Genomic DNA, 14,989 nt, shown 5'->3' with positions numbered 1-14,989 from the left:
TTTTAGTAATAATAGATTACATATTAAAAAATATATTAAATATGTTATGATATATATCAATTATAGTGAATATCTATCAAGATTTATCAAGATCTATTTGATTTCTATTAGGATTTGATGTATTTATCTTTTAGTGTGAAACTAGGAGCAAATTTTTCCTATAAATTGAAGGGCTTCCTTCTTTGTAAATAATCCCTCAAGAGAAATAACAATTACTCTCTATTCTCTATTCTTCTTCTTCTCTATTCTTTCTTGTTTTATAACACGTTATCAGCACGAGACTCTATCGTCTCAAATTTGAAGACTAAGACTAAGGTATTGTTTTTTATTTCTTCTTTTTTCATATGGCTAACAATCTTACAAAGTGTGAGTTCATTGCCTTTCAAAGTTCGGGCAAGAACTATATTTCATGGGTGTTGGATGCTGAAATCTACCTAGATACTATGGGTTTTGGAGACGCCATAAAGAAAGAAAATACAACATCTAGTCAAAATCGTGCTAAGACTATGATTTTCTTGCGCCATCATCTTGACGAATTTCTGAAAATTGAGTACCTTACTATTAAGGATCCACTCGTATTGTGGAATAGCCTAAAAGACTATAAGTTTGTTCATGAATATAATTCTGCCATGTTCAAAATTTCTTCTCAATTGAAACTCTATGGAGAGACGACCAATGATGATGATATGATGGAAAAGACACTCTCCACTTTTCATGCCTCGAATGTGCTATAACAGCAACAATATCGAGAAAAAGGTTTGAAGAAGTATACTGAACTGAGTTCTCTTCTCATGGATAAACAAAATAATAATTTGTTGATGAAAAATTATGAGAATCGACCTACTGGATTTGTACCATTCCCTGAGGTGAATGATGTGCATGCTCACCATGCTAGGCGTGAAAAAGGTCGCGGCCCTAGTCGTGTTCGTGATAACCAAGAAAGAAACCCTGTTTCGGGTGTTAATCAATCACCGAACAAAAAGAAAAAAGATGAGAAACGTGAAACCATTACTTATTTTCGATGTGGTGGAAAAGAACATTATTCACGTGACTATCGTTCTCTCAAGCACTTAGTTGATCCTTATCAAGCATCACTAAAGAAGAAAGAGAGAAATTTCGAGGCTAACTTTCTCTCTGAAAATAATGTTGACATCATAAGCTTGGATGTAGCAGACTTCTTTGACCACCCTGAAGAAAAGATTGATCACTTAATTGGTGATGGTTCCGTAAACATGAAAGAATGAATGATTTTTAATTTAATTTTTGTTGTTGATAAAAGTTAAAATAAAAATCATGTAAAAGTAGTTGTTTGCATTAGTATTAGTTTTTTATTAGTATTGATTAGTTTAATTATATTATTGTTGTTTATTATTGAATTGGATTGAATTTCAATTTTGTCATTATTTATTGAAAAAAAAAACGATACATTAATGAAAAATATTGGTAGGCGCTGCAAAAAGGAAAAAGAAAGAAAAAGATGCATTTGCAAAATTGGTGTTAGTTATGGGTGTTGCACTATTATATATATTAAGTTAATTATAGTTTTCCATAGTTTTGGATTAACTAGATACACTTCTCTAACATACTTTGCTTTTCTTTTATAAATCTTTTCACATGAGTACTAATTTGATTAATACTAAAAATTCCAGTGAAATTAGTGATGATTTGACTGCATATCTGTGTGATTTTGTATTAACAGTGCTACTAACTTATATAATTATTATATTAAAGTTATGCAAAGCTACAAGTACGTACTATTTTTTTTAACTATTGAAAATAAAATGCTAAGCTGATCACGTACTAAATGGACATATTTATTTTTTGCTTAGTAAAATGTGATTAGCAATTTCTTATAGTGTAAGCTTTCACTTTGTACAAAGATTTAATTTATATTTTATTTGGTGTATGTCATTTTATTTGAAAATATGAATAATTTTCAAAGTAAGCTGTCCAATTGTGAAGATATTTGTTTGATTGATTCTGGCACTACACATATGATATTCAAAGTCGATAAATATTTCTCTCATCTAAACATGGGCAAGATTAATGTTACTACAATTTCTGGTAGTGCTAATTTGATTGAAAGCTTCGGAAAAGTCATTATAATCTTGTCCAAAGGAACTAAACTCATCATAAATAATGCTATGTTCTCTCCCAAGTCTCGAAAAAACTTGATGAGTTTTAAAGATATCTGTGAAAATAGTTATCATATCAAGACATTTGATGAGATGAATCTTGAATATCTTGGTATCACCAAGAATGTGTCTGGGAAGACATGTGTTATAGGAAAGTTTCCTGCTTTTATCTTCTGGCCTGTATTGGACAAAGATTTGTGCAATTGAGATACATTCTATAAAAAATATAGAAGTACAAAAAATAAAAATACTTTGTAAAGAATTATCAAAATTACAATTTCCAGACGAAAATAAAAATTTTACATATATAGTAGAAGCAGATGCAAGTGAATATAATTATGGAGGAGTACTTAAATATAGATATAAAGAAGAAAAATTAGAACATCATTGTAGATGCTACTCAGGAACGTTTAATGAAACAAAAATAAAATGAGAAATAAATAGAAAAGAATTATGTTCATTATATAAATGTTTATTAGCAATTGAGCCATATATTGTATATAACAAATTTATTGTACGAGTAGATAATACACAGGTATGATGGTGGTTAATAAGGAAAATACAAAATTCAGTTACAATGAAGGAAATTTAGAGATTAGCATTGAATATATTTAATATTACGTATTTATAATAAATGCAAATTATTTAGTAGCAACAACAGATAAAAACATAGATAATTCATTAGTGCCAGAATCATTAGATCATCGAAAAGAACAAATTATGAAATAACTTCAACAGTTAATTTAACTCAATATTATATAACGGGAACAATAAATGAAAAAGAATATTTAATACTCTTAAATACATGACAAGAAGATAATCATATAGCAAAATACCTAGTGAAAAATGAAGAAATAAAATCTAATAGTAATATATGCCAGATCTACCAAGAAGTTTAATAACTATTAAAGATTCAACAGAAAAGGAAATAATAATAGTAGTTAGAAAGATAAAAATAGAATTTAAAATAATGGATGATATGCAAAAAAACAGATATAATATTAGGGATAAAATGGTTAGAATAAGTAAAACCCTACAATATAGAACACATACAATTAACCATAACCTAAATAAGGAAAAATTATTAATAAAGAGAACCTTAACATAAAAATATTTGTTCTTATGAAAATAATAGTAGAAGGATATTATAATAGATATTATACACATATGATAGATATAGGAGCAGAAACCAACTTATGTAGATATAACTGTTCATCAGAAGACAAATGGGATAAGCTAAAATTATCAATAGTAGTCAAAGATTTAATAATGAAAGAAACTTAATTACCTATACAGCTAGAAATGTAAAAATACAAGTATGAGATAAGATATTAACAATAGAAGAGATCTATAATTATGAACTAACATCAAAAGATATGCTTTTAGGAATGCCATTTTTGGATAAACTATACCCACATATAATAATTAAAACACACTGGTGGTTTACAACATCATGTAAATAAAAGGTAAGAGCAAAAAGAATTATTAATAAAATAAGAAAGAAAACTAATTGGATAAAAGAAAGTAAAAAAATCATAAAAAAATTAGAAAATATAAAAAATACTGAAGACATAATAGAACTAGTTATATTTTCAATAAATAAAGAAGAAATAACTATATTTTCAATAGATAAGGTATAAATAATAAAGAAAAAATTAAGACAACTATATAATGAAGATTCATTAAAAAGATAAGAAAAGCATAAAACTACTATAAAAATTGAGCTAAGAGATAAAAATAATATAATAATCCAAAAATCATTAACATATAACTTTGATGATTTAAAAGAATTCGAAATGCATATAGATGAATTATTAGAAAAACAATACATACAAAAAAGTAATAGTAAACATAATAACTCAACATTTATAGTAAATAAATGCAGTAAACAAAAAAAAGGAAAAAGTAAAATGGTTATTGATTATAGAAATTTAAATGCAAAAACTATGACATATAATTATTCAATACCAAATAAGATATTAAAAATAAGACAGATACAAGGATATAACTATTTTAGTAAGTTCAATTGTAAATCAGGATTTTACCATTTAAAGCTAGAAGAAGAATCTAAAAAATTAACTGCATTTACAGTATCACAAGGATTTTATGAATGGAATGTATTACCATTTGGATATAAAAATGCGCCAAGTAGATATCAACATTTTGTAGATAACTATTTCAAACAGTTACCTAATTGTATAGTATATTGTAACACCCCACATTTCAGACTAGAATGAAAATCCGTCATTCATAGGCGTAGATGTTCCAAAAGCCACGAATCCTATGTAAATTTAGTGTGTTAATCAATTATGTAGTGTGGAAATCTATTTGAGCATGAATTTAGATCATAGAGGTCCCCTGACTTAAGGACAAGTTGAAAGCTTTCCTATCGTTCAAGTTTTAGTGAGTGTCAAAATTTAGGTCAACTTCAATCGAACATAACTCCTTGTATATATCGAATTAGAGGATCTAATATATATCAATTGAAATATCTTTGTATTAGCTTTCCAACTATACCAATTTTGCCCAAATTCGATATCAGAGCAAAGAGTTATGCCCATTTTACTCCAAGCATATTAGCCTGGAAAACTGACTGACGACATTTTGTGATAAGTTATCACAAGTGTGACGACTTATCACAAATGTTGTTAGCCTTAGGCAGAAATCCACCCCCACTGACAACATTTTGTGATAAGTTATCACAAATGTGACGACTTATCACAAATGTCGTCAGCCTTTGGCAGAAATCCATCAATTCCAGCCCCCCAGTGACGACATTTGTGACGACTTATCACAAGTCTGACGGCTTATCCCAAATGTCGTCAGCCTTAGATTTTCAGCAATTGGGAAGCAGTTTATTAGGGTATTTTGGTCTTTTTCCTCCACTTCCCACGACTTAAAACCCTTAAGGGACGTAACTTTCTCCTATTTTTCTTCAGTTAAACATCTAAAAATTCTCTCATACACTCTCAACCACAAGATCAGGGTTTCCTCTCAAGATTATCTCCTCAAGAACAAGAACATTCTCTCCCAAAGGGGTTAACCCTAGTCAAGAAAAAAATCAAGAGCAAGCCTAAGGATTTCTTTAAGAACCTTCAAGAAACATTAAATCTCTTTCAAGATTCAATCACTAAGGTATGCGTAGTGTTCATCCATGGAGCTCAAGAATCATGTTTTTAATTATAAATTGTGATTTCCTTGTTGTGTTATGACTATATTCATGTTGATGATTGTTGTTTGAATTCAAGGTTGTATCTTGATGTGTTTTTCATGAAGCATGTAAGTAGGTTAGTTGAAACCCATGAATTTTGGATGGATTAAGATTGTCAAATTGATAAGTACACCTATGCCCAAAGTTGTGCATGTAATTTGTTTGATAAAATGCCAAGAATGATGGTATGACTTAATAGTGCTTAAATGATAAGTCCATGTTCTATTCCTTATGTTTCCACATGAATTCCATGTTATTGATATGTGTTGTTGTTATGAGTTGTTGTGATATGAAATGTCCATGATATTGAGGTATGCAAGTATACCCATGTTATATGTATTCCCTTTCATGTATAAGGTGTTGAGAACCATGTGTAGTATGAAATCCCCTACATATGGTATTATGAATTGTGGATGTTAGTCCTATGATCAAGAAGTATCATCTGTGTCAGTTTCCTTCCATCGAGTCCTAGGGGTACTTGTACCCGAAAAATATAACTATGTGCCTAGAGCCGAGTCAGTTTCAAGATAATCTTAGTCGTGCTATGATCAATAGAACTCTCAGACAGTTATAGAACTTAAGAAATCTCAGTAATCTAAGTATCGTTATCATTCAAGCTTCAGTTCAGTACTCAGCTCAGATTTCAGTAGCATTCAAGAAATCAATTAGGAACTTAGTATCATTCAGTCAGATAATAGATTCAGTAGTATTCCATCAGATAACGGAACCAAGGGAACTCAGTCAGCTCAATCAAGTAAGAAACTCAGTAATAGCTTCAGTTCAGATCAAGTACAAGTTCTAAGAATCAGTTCAGAGTCCTTCAGTTGGGAGTAGGAGCTAGCACCGAGCGAGTGCAGGGATGACGGCTCCCCATCAGAGAGGCAGAGTCATTAGGAGCAATCCCTAAACTCCAGAACTGCGTAGCTAGTGCAGGATGTAGGAGTCACCCATCAAAAAAAGGCTTGTCATCGATCAGAGAGGCTCGACTATTATACTGCCTTAGGCTTGACTTCCTACGAGGTCATCCGTCAGATAGGCTTGACCAGAGAAGTCTTTACCCATGGCATGGTATTGACAGGGTTATATGTTAGACCCTACCAGTTCAGATTTGGGGCATGTCGGTTAAGTGAACACTCCCACAGTTACAGTTTTAGTATCAGTCTTCAGAGTAGAACTCAGAAATCAGGACTGTCAGATATAGTCATTAATCTCAGCAAGGAACTCAGATAGTTCCACAGATTCATAGACCACCCTCTAGATAGGCTTGGTCTAACATAAAGTTATTCAGTATCAGTATTTACAGTATTTACAGAGGTCACCCATCAGATAGGCTTGATCTCAGTCTCAGATTCAGTTGAGTATGCTTAATATCAGTTAGAGATCACCCGTTAGTTAGGCCTGATCTCAAGCTTAGTCACTCTTAATCATTATTAGAAGATTTAGACTGTCAGATACAGTCGCTCAGTATCAGTTACATCGGTTAGGCCGATCATCACAGTTATATTAATTAGATCAGTCGTCATAGCTTTCGTTATCAGTATTCAGTTTTAGGACTGTTAGACACAGTCAATCAGACCAGTTCTTTATAATTTGAACTGTCAGAAATAGTCGTTCATCTATTCAGTATGTGAGTATCAGTAAACTCATGTTGTCAGCATTCCGACTCAGTAGTCAGTATCACCACGAGTTCAGTTATAGTTACTTATGTATGTATGTATTCTCACGTTCATATCAGTCAGCATTGTTTATGCATATAAACCTTTTACATTTAGCCTACCTCACTCATATACTTAGTACATTCAGACGTACTGACGCATTCGCGCTATAGTGTTTTATTTTACGCCATAGGTTCAGAGGCACGAGTTCCAGAGCAGCAGTAGCAGTGTAGATTTCAGTAGTCAGAGTTAGAAGTGAGTCCTCATCCTTGTGGACATGATTATTTCTCTGTCTTCTCATTGATTAGTTCATTAGTCAGAGTTAGTTGGGGACATGTCCCATCAGTTCCTTATTCAGACAGTAGAGGCTTTCAGACTAGATTCAGACTTCAGTATTTTGGTTTTGTTTTGGTATTGTGATACCACTTTATTTAGACATTGTTATTATTCAGATTATGTTCAGTATTAAACCTTATGGCCTTTCAATTCACGTTTTCGCATTTATATTCATATATTATGCAGTGTACAACTACAAATATCAATCATGGATTATCTTGTGGTCTCTCGGGGTCATGAGCACCGTGTAGCGTTTCGGTTCAGAAATTCGGGGCATTACATATACATAGACGATATATTATTATATACAAAAACTAAAGAGGAGCATTTAAAATTATTAGAACAATTTGCAGGTATAATAGAAAATTCAGGAATAAGTTTAAGTGAAAAAAAAACTAAAATTATGAAAAATCAAATAGAGTTTTTAGGAAAACAAATAGATAAAAGTAGAGTAAAAATGCAATAACATATAGTATCAAAAATAATAAATTCAAAAGAAGAATTAGATACAAAAAAGAAATTACAATCATTTTTAGGATTAGTAAACCAAGTAAGAGAATATATACCAAAATTAGTAGAAAACCTAAATCATTACAGAAAAATTATAAAAGGATGTAGAATATAATTACAACAAAAAAAAATAAAAAACAAGTACAAAAATAAAAATACTTTGTAAAGAGTTACCAAAATTATAATTTTCAGACGAAAATAAAAAATTTACATATATAGTAGAAGCAGATGCAAGTGAATATAATTATGTAGGAGTACTTAAATATTGATATAAAGAAGAAAAATTAGAACATCATTGTAGATACTACTCAAGAACGTTTAATGAAACAAAAATAAAATGAGAAATAAATAGAAAAAAATTATGTTCATTATATAAATATTTATTAGCATTTGAGCCATATATTGTATATAACAAATTTATTGTATGAATAAATAATATACAGGTACGATGGTGGTTAACAAGAAAAATACAAAATTCAGTTACAACGAAGAAAATTTGGAGATTAGCATTGAGTATATTAAATTTTACGTTTACAATTGAAGTAATCAGTTCTAACAAAAATGTTATTGCAGATTACATATCAAGACAAAGCTACACAGACTGATATAATAGAAGATGATACTTTAGAAAAGATACTCAAAACCCTAACTACACTTTCACTGAAAGTGGATAGTATAAGTAATGAAATAGAAAAGTTAAAGACTAATGAAGTTAAACTGAAGTCTAAAGTTATGACTCAGATAACTCAGCAGTGTGCAGAGTTATGTCGATCGGAAGACAATAAAATTTCAGAGATAAAAGGAGGAGTTGGGACATTCCATAAAATCCAAAACGTTTATCAATCTACAACTGTCGGTAAAGCAAAGGAGTTAGTGGACAAAGATATCAGAACATGAACATGAACAAGATATTTGAAAAACCATTTATACCAAAAACACAAAAAGACCCCTTGTTCATACCCCTACAAACTACTACATATAACTCGAGCAAGTTTAAACCAAGATAAAAAAGCCTATAACCATATAACTCGAGCATACATAGAAAATATCCACAAAATACAGACTCACCTAAACCTTAGACCTAGAGCCACAAATATCCAAGAACCAACCACAGACTATATAACCTAAAAACTATAAATTTACAATAAGTTAATCGCATTACCAAAAACTAGCCCAAATTTAGTTAAAACCTGTTTCATTTATGGACTATTAAATACCATATATACCCAAGAAGGACATGAACTAGCAGCTATAGGAATAGCTACAATTATTCAAGAACTAGCAAATAATTATCTCAATTGACATCTCTTATGGAGCTACTATTTGAGAGATTAACCAAAAACTAGCCCAAATTTAGTTAAAACCTGTTTCAGTTATGGATTATTAAATACCATATATACCCAAGAAGGACATGAACTAACAGCTATAGGAATAACTACAATTATTCAAGAACTAGCAAACAATTATCTCAATTGAAATCTCTTATAGAGCTACTATTCGAGAGACCAATTAATGATCTATTCAAATTTAAGGGAGCTACGACAGTCTGATATGGAAGAAGTTAAACAATGGATTATGACATTACTCAATCCATAAAAACAACCATCTACAAGGGCAATTAAAAGGAAATTTATTTCAGAAGAATTATTAACCAGATATTGCAAATTAGTAGAACACAAATATCCAGACCACCAATGCTCAAAATGCCATGGAGAAAGTAATGTGATCCCTGAAGTTCAACTAGAATAAAAGAAGATAAGGACGTCAGCTGGAAGATAGAAAGATAGCAACGAAACAATGGAGAAATAAAAAAGAACAAAGAAACAAGCTATGAAATGACATGACATATGAATAGTCTTTTTGACTTAAGATACGTAAATAATTGTGTAACATTATTAGTATTTACTATTTTTGACTTTTCTTAATTTTTTTTGGCACTTGCCATTATTTGTATTTCATTTTTTTGACAAATATAAAGTTAGGACCATTGTTAGTCTTTTACTATTTTGACAGATGTAAAGTTAGAAATAGTGTAAATAGTTTATGCGTTTTCATCTTTTAGGATTATAAATATGTAAGTCATACGGCAATCTAAGGCAAGACTTTCATGTGTTGAAAGCAAGCCTTCTCTCTTGTACACAAAAACTTTTGAATATTTAATAAAAATAGATATATTTCTAAGGAAAATCTATGGATGAGCAAACCACAGATTTATCAAATCTACCAGAATAGGTATTTTCATTTACAATTATGAATAGCTAAATTCATAAATTCCTGACAATCATGATATAATAAAATAAGCTCGTGTTAGTTACTTTATAGTAGAATTATTCGAAGAATACCATGTTAAGAAGTTTATTAGCAAATTGAAAAAGGAGAAAAATTTCCAAGAACTATGTCATCTTAATGTAACGACCCAAATAGCCATGAGTGGCGCCCACATTAATCTTCCTGTGGGAGAACCATCTAAACCGAACCATTTCCCAAACAGTTAGTCAATATTAGATGATATTATTATAAAATTCAACATAATAACAAATATCTAGGACTAATTATTATTCATGCGGAAATTCAAACAAACTACTGACTAAAATTTCTAAGATCCGAAAGTCATCGTACAAGAACTACTAACAAAGATCATATCTAAAGTGATATCCAAAAATAAAGTAAATAAAGAATGTTTCATTGCTCGAAAGATGGACAAGAACAAATAAGATGACCCATGACAGCCTGGAGACAGAGTGCTCATCCTTGGATCAAGATCTTCTATCAAACTCTAGAGGTGAGGTCATGTTTGAGCCTAGAACACTTTCTGCACTCAACAAAAGAAGAGTACAGGGTAGTATCAGTACAAACCACTATGTACTGGTAGGTATCATAGGCCAACTCAATTTAATAACATGTACACAACATAAATTAAATAAAAAGTAGACAGGCATCACCATACAACAAATATTCAATGAATCAATAATACATCAACAACAGGTCAAACAGTGCTTACAGACAAGCCACATAACCATCAAGAGTATCGACCATACTGTAAACATCCACAAAATAAACACAAATATGTACACACATGCTATGAGACTTATTTTTGCCCAAATAGTCATGACCTGCAGGGAACAATCTATGTTCATGTACCGTACCAACGTGGTACCCGATCCAACATAAATATAAATGTACCGACATGGTAACCAATCCAACATAAATATAAACGTACCGGCGTGGTACCCGATCCAATATAAATATAAACGTACCGGCGTGGTACCCGATCCAACATAAATATAAACAAGTATTATCAATATCAATTTATACAACCTCACCGCATACGCCACAATGTACCAAGTTTTCAAGTACACTTAAAGTAATAAGACAATTCCATCAAGTAAATTTTCAATAAACATTTATACACGAATCAACAATCCAAACATCAACAATTTCAAGCATGTCCGAATACCAATCCACAAGTATCCAACTTAGGAGCATACACACAATTATGTTGAGTCTAAACTCCAATTAGACCGTAACCTACCTCAACCGAAGAAACCGAAAGTAAGCTATTTTCCAAGGATCTTTCCCCTCCATAAAGTCTCTGAATGATCAAAATCTGTTTCAATATATAATCCCCATAAGAATACGAATCTAATGACATCAATTTATTCATTATATCTCAATCACTAGCAAATTACTACCTTATCATATTATCCTAAGTTGACATAATAATCCTACGAGTAACATTAACAATAACACGTTTTAATACCTACAGAACCTCAGTTATTCTATTGAATTAGTATCAGTATTAACACGTTGTTAAGGATTTACAATTTGCCAGAATTAATAATGCTTGTTTCAAACTAATGTACATAACCTCCAATTGTACGCATACTACTGTCAACAATAAGGCATAGAAAAAGATAACTCCATAATGATTGCCCAATCATTACTGCCAAAAAGTGGCATTATGATTAACAATTCTTAGGTAGTATATTGTTATAATTACCACTGGAAACAAAACAATTAAAATTCTCAATGTTTTTAACAAGTAACTAGGAGCTTGAGTCGGTGATGAACGTCGCCGTAATAGCCCAATACTGATAGTCGTTTCTTCCCTTCTTTTTTTCTTCTCTGTATGGTTTCAGAGGTTAAACCTATTAACTTCAATTAATCTTGAACGTGATTTACTTGAGAAGAAAATAGTTATAAATTTGACCCAGTACCTTTAATAAATTAATTATCTAATACTCAAAACTTTTAATAAATCCACAAAATTTACTCAGAAACCCATATAAGTAAATTAAATATATAAATTAACTAAAAATATATTTCAGACCTATTAGAAACATTACAACACTAAGCTGAGGTCGACTCGATTAAAGGTTGACCATAAGCGGATTTAACTTTCTCAACTCAATAACCTCGTTAATGACTTAAATTACTTTTGAACACCTCAAGAAATGGTACCACTCATCCCGTGACTCATAATTCACGTACACAAACTATGGGGAGAGCTAAAATAGAAAAGATGAGAAAGTTTCACTACGATCGGGAGGGTCGTTACACTTAAAGGTGAAACTGGTGAGGCAAAGAAGCTGTGATAGGGGAGTAACCAGAGTAGAGACGCTGTTTAGGGAAAAAGTATCCAGATTACCATGCTAATAGTAACCGAAAAACATGGTATTTAAGAATAATCTAGTATATAGTGATCTACGATGACCATATTTTTTTATGTATATGATTGGAGGGAATATTTTAAAAATAGCATCATATGAAGAATGAATATTTACTTATCTAATGAGATGATAGATAAATTTAAAATACTTGTTTTGTATATACTTAAGGATATAGAAATAGTAGATATAAGAAAAATTATATACGAAAAGGTATTTCATTTTAATGAAGAGTTATTAAGTTCTATAGAAAACTTACACTTATATAATGATAGCTACTGCTCATATTTAGATAGTTATTATTTAGACGGATATTATACAGATTAAAAAATGATAGAATATATTAGAAGAGTTAGAGAAAAACAAAGTTGGCTTTATGAAGAAATTAATTACAGGAATCAACTTAAAAGAGAAAAACGACAATTACAAGAAAAATTACTTAGAATAAAATTAACTTTAAAAAAAGAAGATACAAATGATAGTTTATATAATACTATACATGAACAACAAATGTTAATGAATCACATAGATAACATAAAATTACATATTAGATATAGTACGATTAGAATAAGTTATCACACAGAAATTTGTAAAATTACAATTACTACAGGATAAAATGATAAACTACGAATACTTAGAATATTGGAGACAAGATATGGAGCAAATAAGATTAATAGAAACACTTATGAAAAAGAATCTACTTGACTACATAAAAATTAGAAATATGAAACATATAATATACCTTAAAAATAATATAGAAAAATTAATAAGGTTAAAATAAATAACTAAGAAATGCTATGACATAGAATGCTACAACTAACATAAGTTACCCGCACTATCCGCACTCCCTACAATTGGTATCAGAGCTATATTATTTAAAAAATGTACAAGTAGATATGTGTTAATTATGAGAAATGTTAGAAATGTTAACTTAATTGTTAATATTATTAATTATGTTATCTTGTTAACTATGTTGTTATTTATTTGTTAAATATAAGAAGATCGTTTAAAAATACACAAGCTTTTAGAGAAATTAAAAGAATTTTAACTAGTTACTACCCAGAATATAAGAAGTTAAATAAAATAAAAGAAAACCCCCACAGATTAACTTACTTAATTACCTTAATATCTAGCAAAGAGTCAAAATTAATAATTCATTTGAAATCTAGAAGAATAAGATACGTACCACCTAATTATGATAAAATTAGATTTCGGTATCACCAAAATATTATAAATATTGTACAAATGAATAAATCACAAAAATATAAAGAACTAAAACAAATAATATCTGAAAAACAAAAAGAATTAAAATAAGAAAAGAAAGACTACAATATAACATGATTGTTGGAGTATGCCAAAAATCAATAAAAGCACAAAAAGAAGAAATATAATATTTAGAATCACAAATAGATAATCTAGAATACATATATCAACATGATCTATACACTATCAAGTAGATAAAATGAACAAAGAAGAATTTATAATAGATGAAAAAACATATGAAAATCATGAAGGATTAAATATAAGAATAGTATTTTCTAATCTAGGAAGAAGATATAAGAAAATAGGTAAACATTTATATTTAATGTTAGAAAAAAAATTAAAATTAGAAGATAAATTAACAGCCATGGTAAGAATAACAAAAGAAAATGAAGAAATAGATAGGAAAAAAGAAATAGATAAAATAAAACAACAGGCTACAAAAGAAATACGAAAAATAGAAGAAACTAAAAATAATAGGATTGCTGAATTAGAGAAAGAACTACAAATGCTAAAAGATCTGTGTGAAAAAAGACAGAAAGAAAAAGAAGAAAAAGATAAAGAACAAAAATTATTAATTGAGATAAATCAATTTAAAGAAAAATTAGAAATAAAGAATTAGAAACTAATGAAATAGAAATAAATACAATAGATGCTGAAGAAACAGATAATTATGATTTGGAAGATAATGAAACATATACAGAAATCTTAACAAATATAGAAAAGCTAGAAATTAATGAAAAACAAGAAGTAATTAATAAAGAAAACTTAGAAAATACAAACACGGAAATAAACACTCTTGATATCCTTTCTTCTTTCAAAAGAGTTCCCCTCTCCCGCTATTACTACTACAAAGAGACTATCCGCGGCAAGAGATTCAATAGGACCGGAGTCGTTCAAAGCAAAAGAAGTTCCGATCACAGCTTCTCAAACAAAACGAATTTAAAAAGACGATAAAAATATAATACCTAGTACATCAGAAATAAGAAAACCTACATATTATTATAAAGATAAGTTAAAAAGATATAACCTAAAGGATGAATATAACAAATGGACACCAAAACAAATAATTAATAAAAATTATAACTTCTTAGACTTAAATTGTGTAATAGATATAGATAAAACGATACATTTATGGATAGGATATATAACAAAAAAATTATTAGAAAATGGTATAAATGCAACAGATACACCAAAATATATAGAAAGAACACT

The 14,989-nt window shown here is 29.8% G+C and overlaps 1 long non-coding RNA gene across 1 annotated transcript in view; it reads left to right on the top strand.

The window, feature by feature from the left end:
- Nucleotides 1-7,241, top strand: part of LOC107863947 — a 33,793-nt gene extending 26,552 nt beyond the window's left edge. The window contains exon 8 of the long non-coding RNA XR_007045891.1: nt 7,175-7,241. This is a non-coding gene — a long non-coding RNA (uncharacterized LOC107863947). The remainder of the gene's footprint in view (nt 1-7,174) is intronic.
- The last annotated feature ends 7,748 nt before the right edge of the window (nt 7,242-14,989 follow it).

The sequence above is a fragment of the Capsicum annuum genome, chromosome 10 (assembly GCF_002878395.1).
Source record: "Capsicum annuum cultivar UCD-10X-F1 chromosome 10, UCD10Xv1.1, whole genome shotgun sequence".
Taxonomy (NCBI): Eukaryota; Viridiplantae; Streptophyta; class Magnoliopsida; order Solanales; family Solanaceae; genus Capsicum; species Capsicum annuum.
Note: the sequence above shows the minus strand (reverse complement) of the source record. Positions and strands in the feature narration are given on the sequence as shown.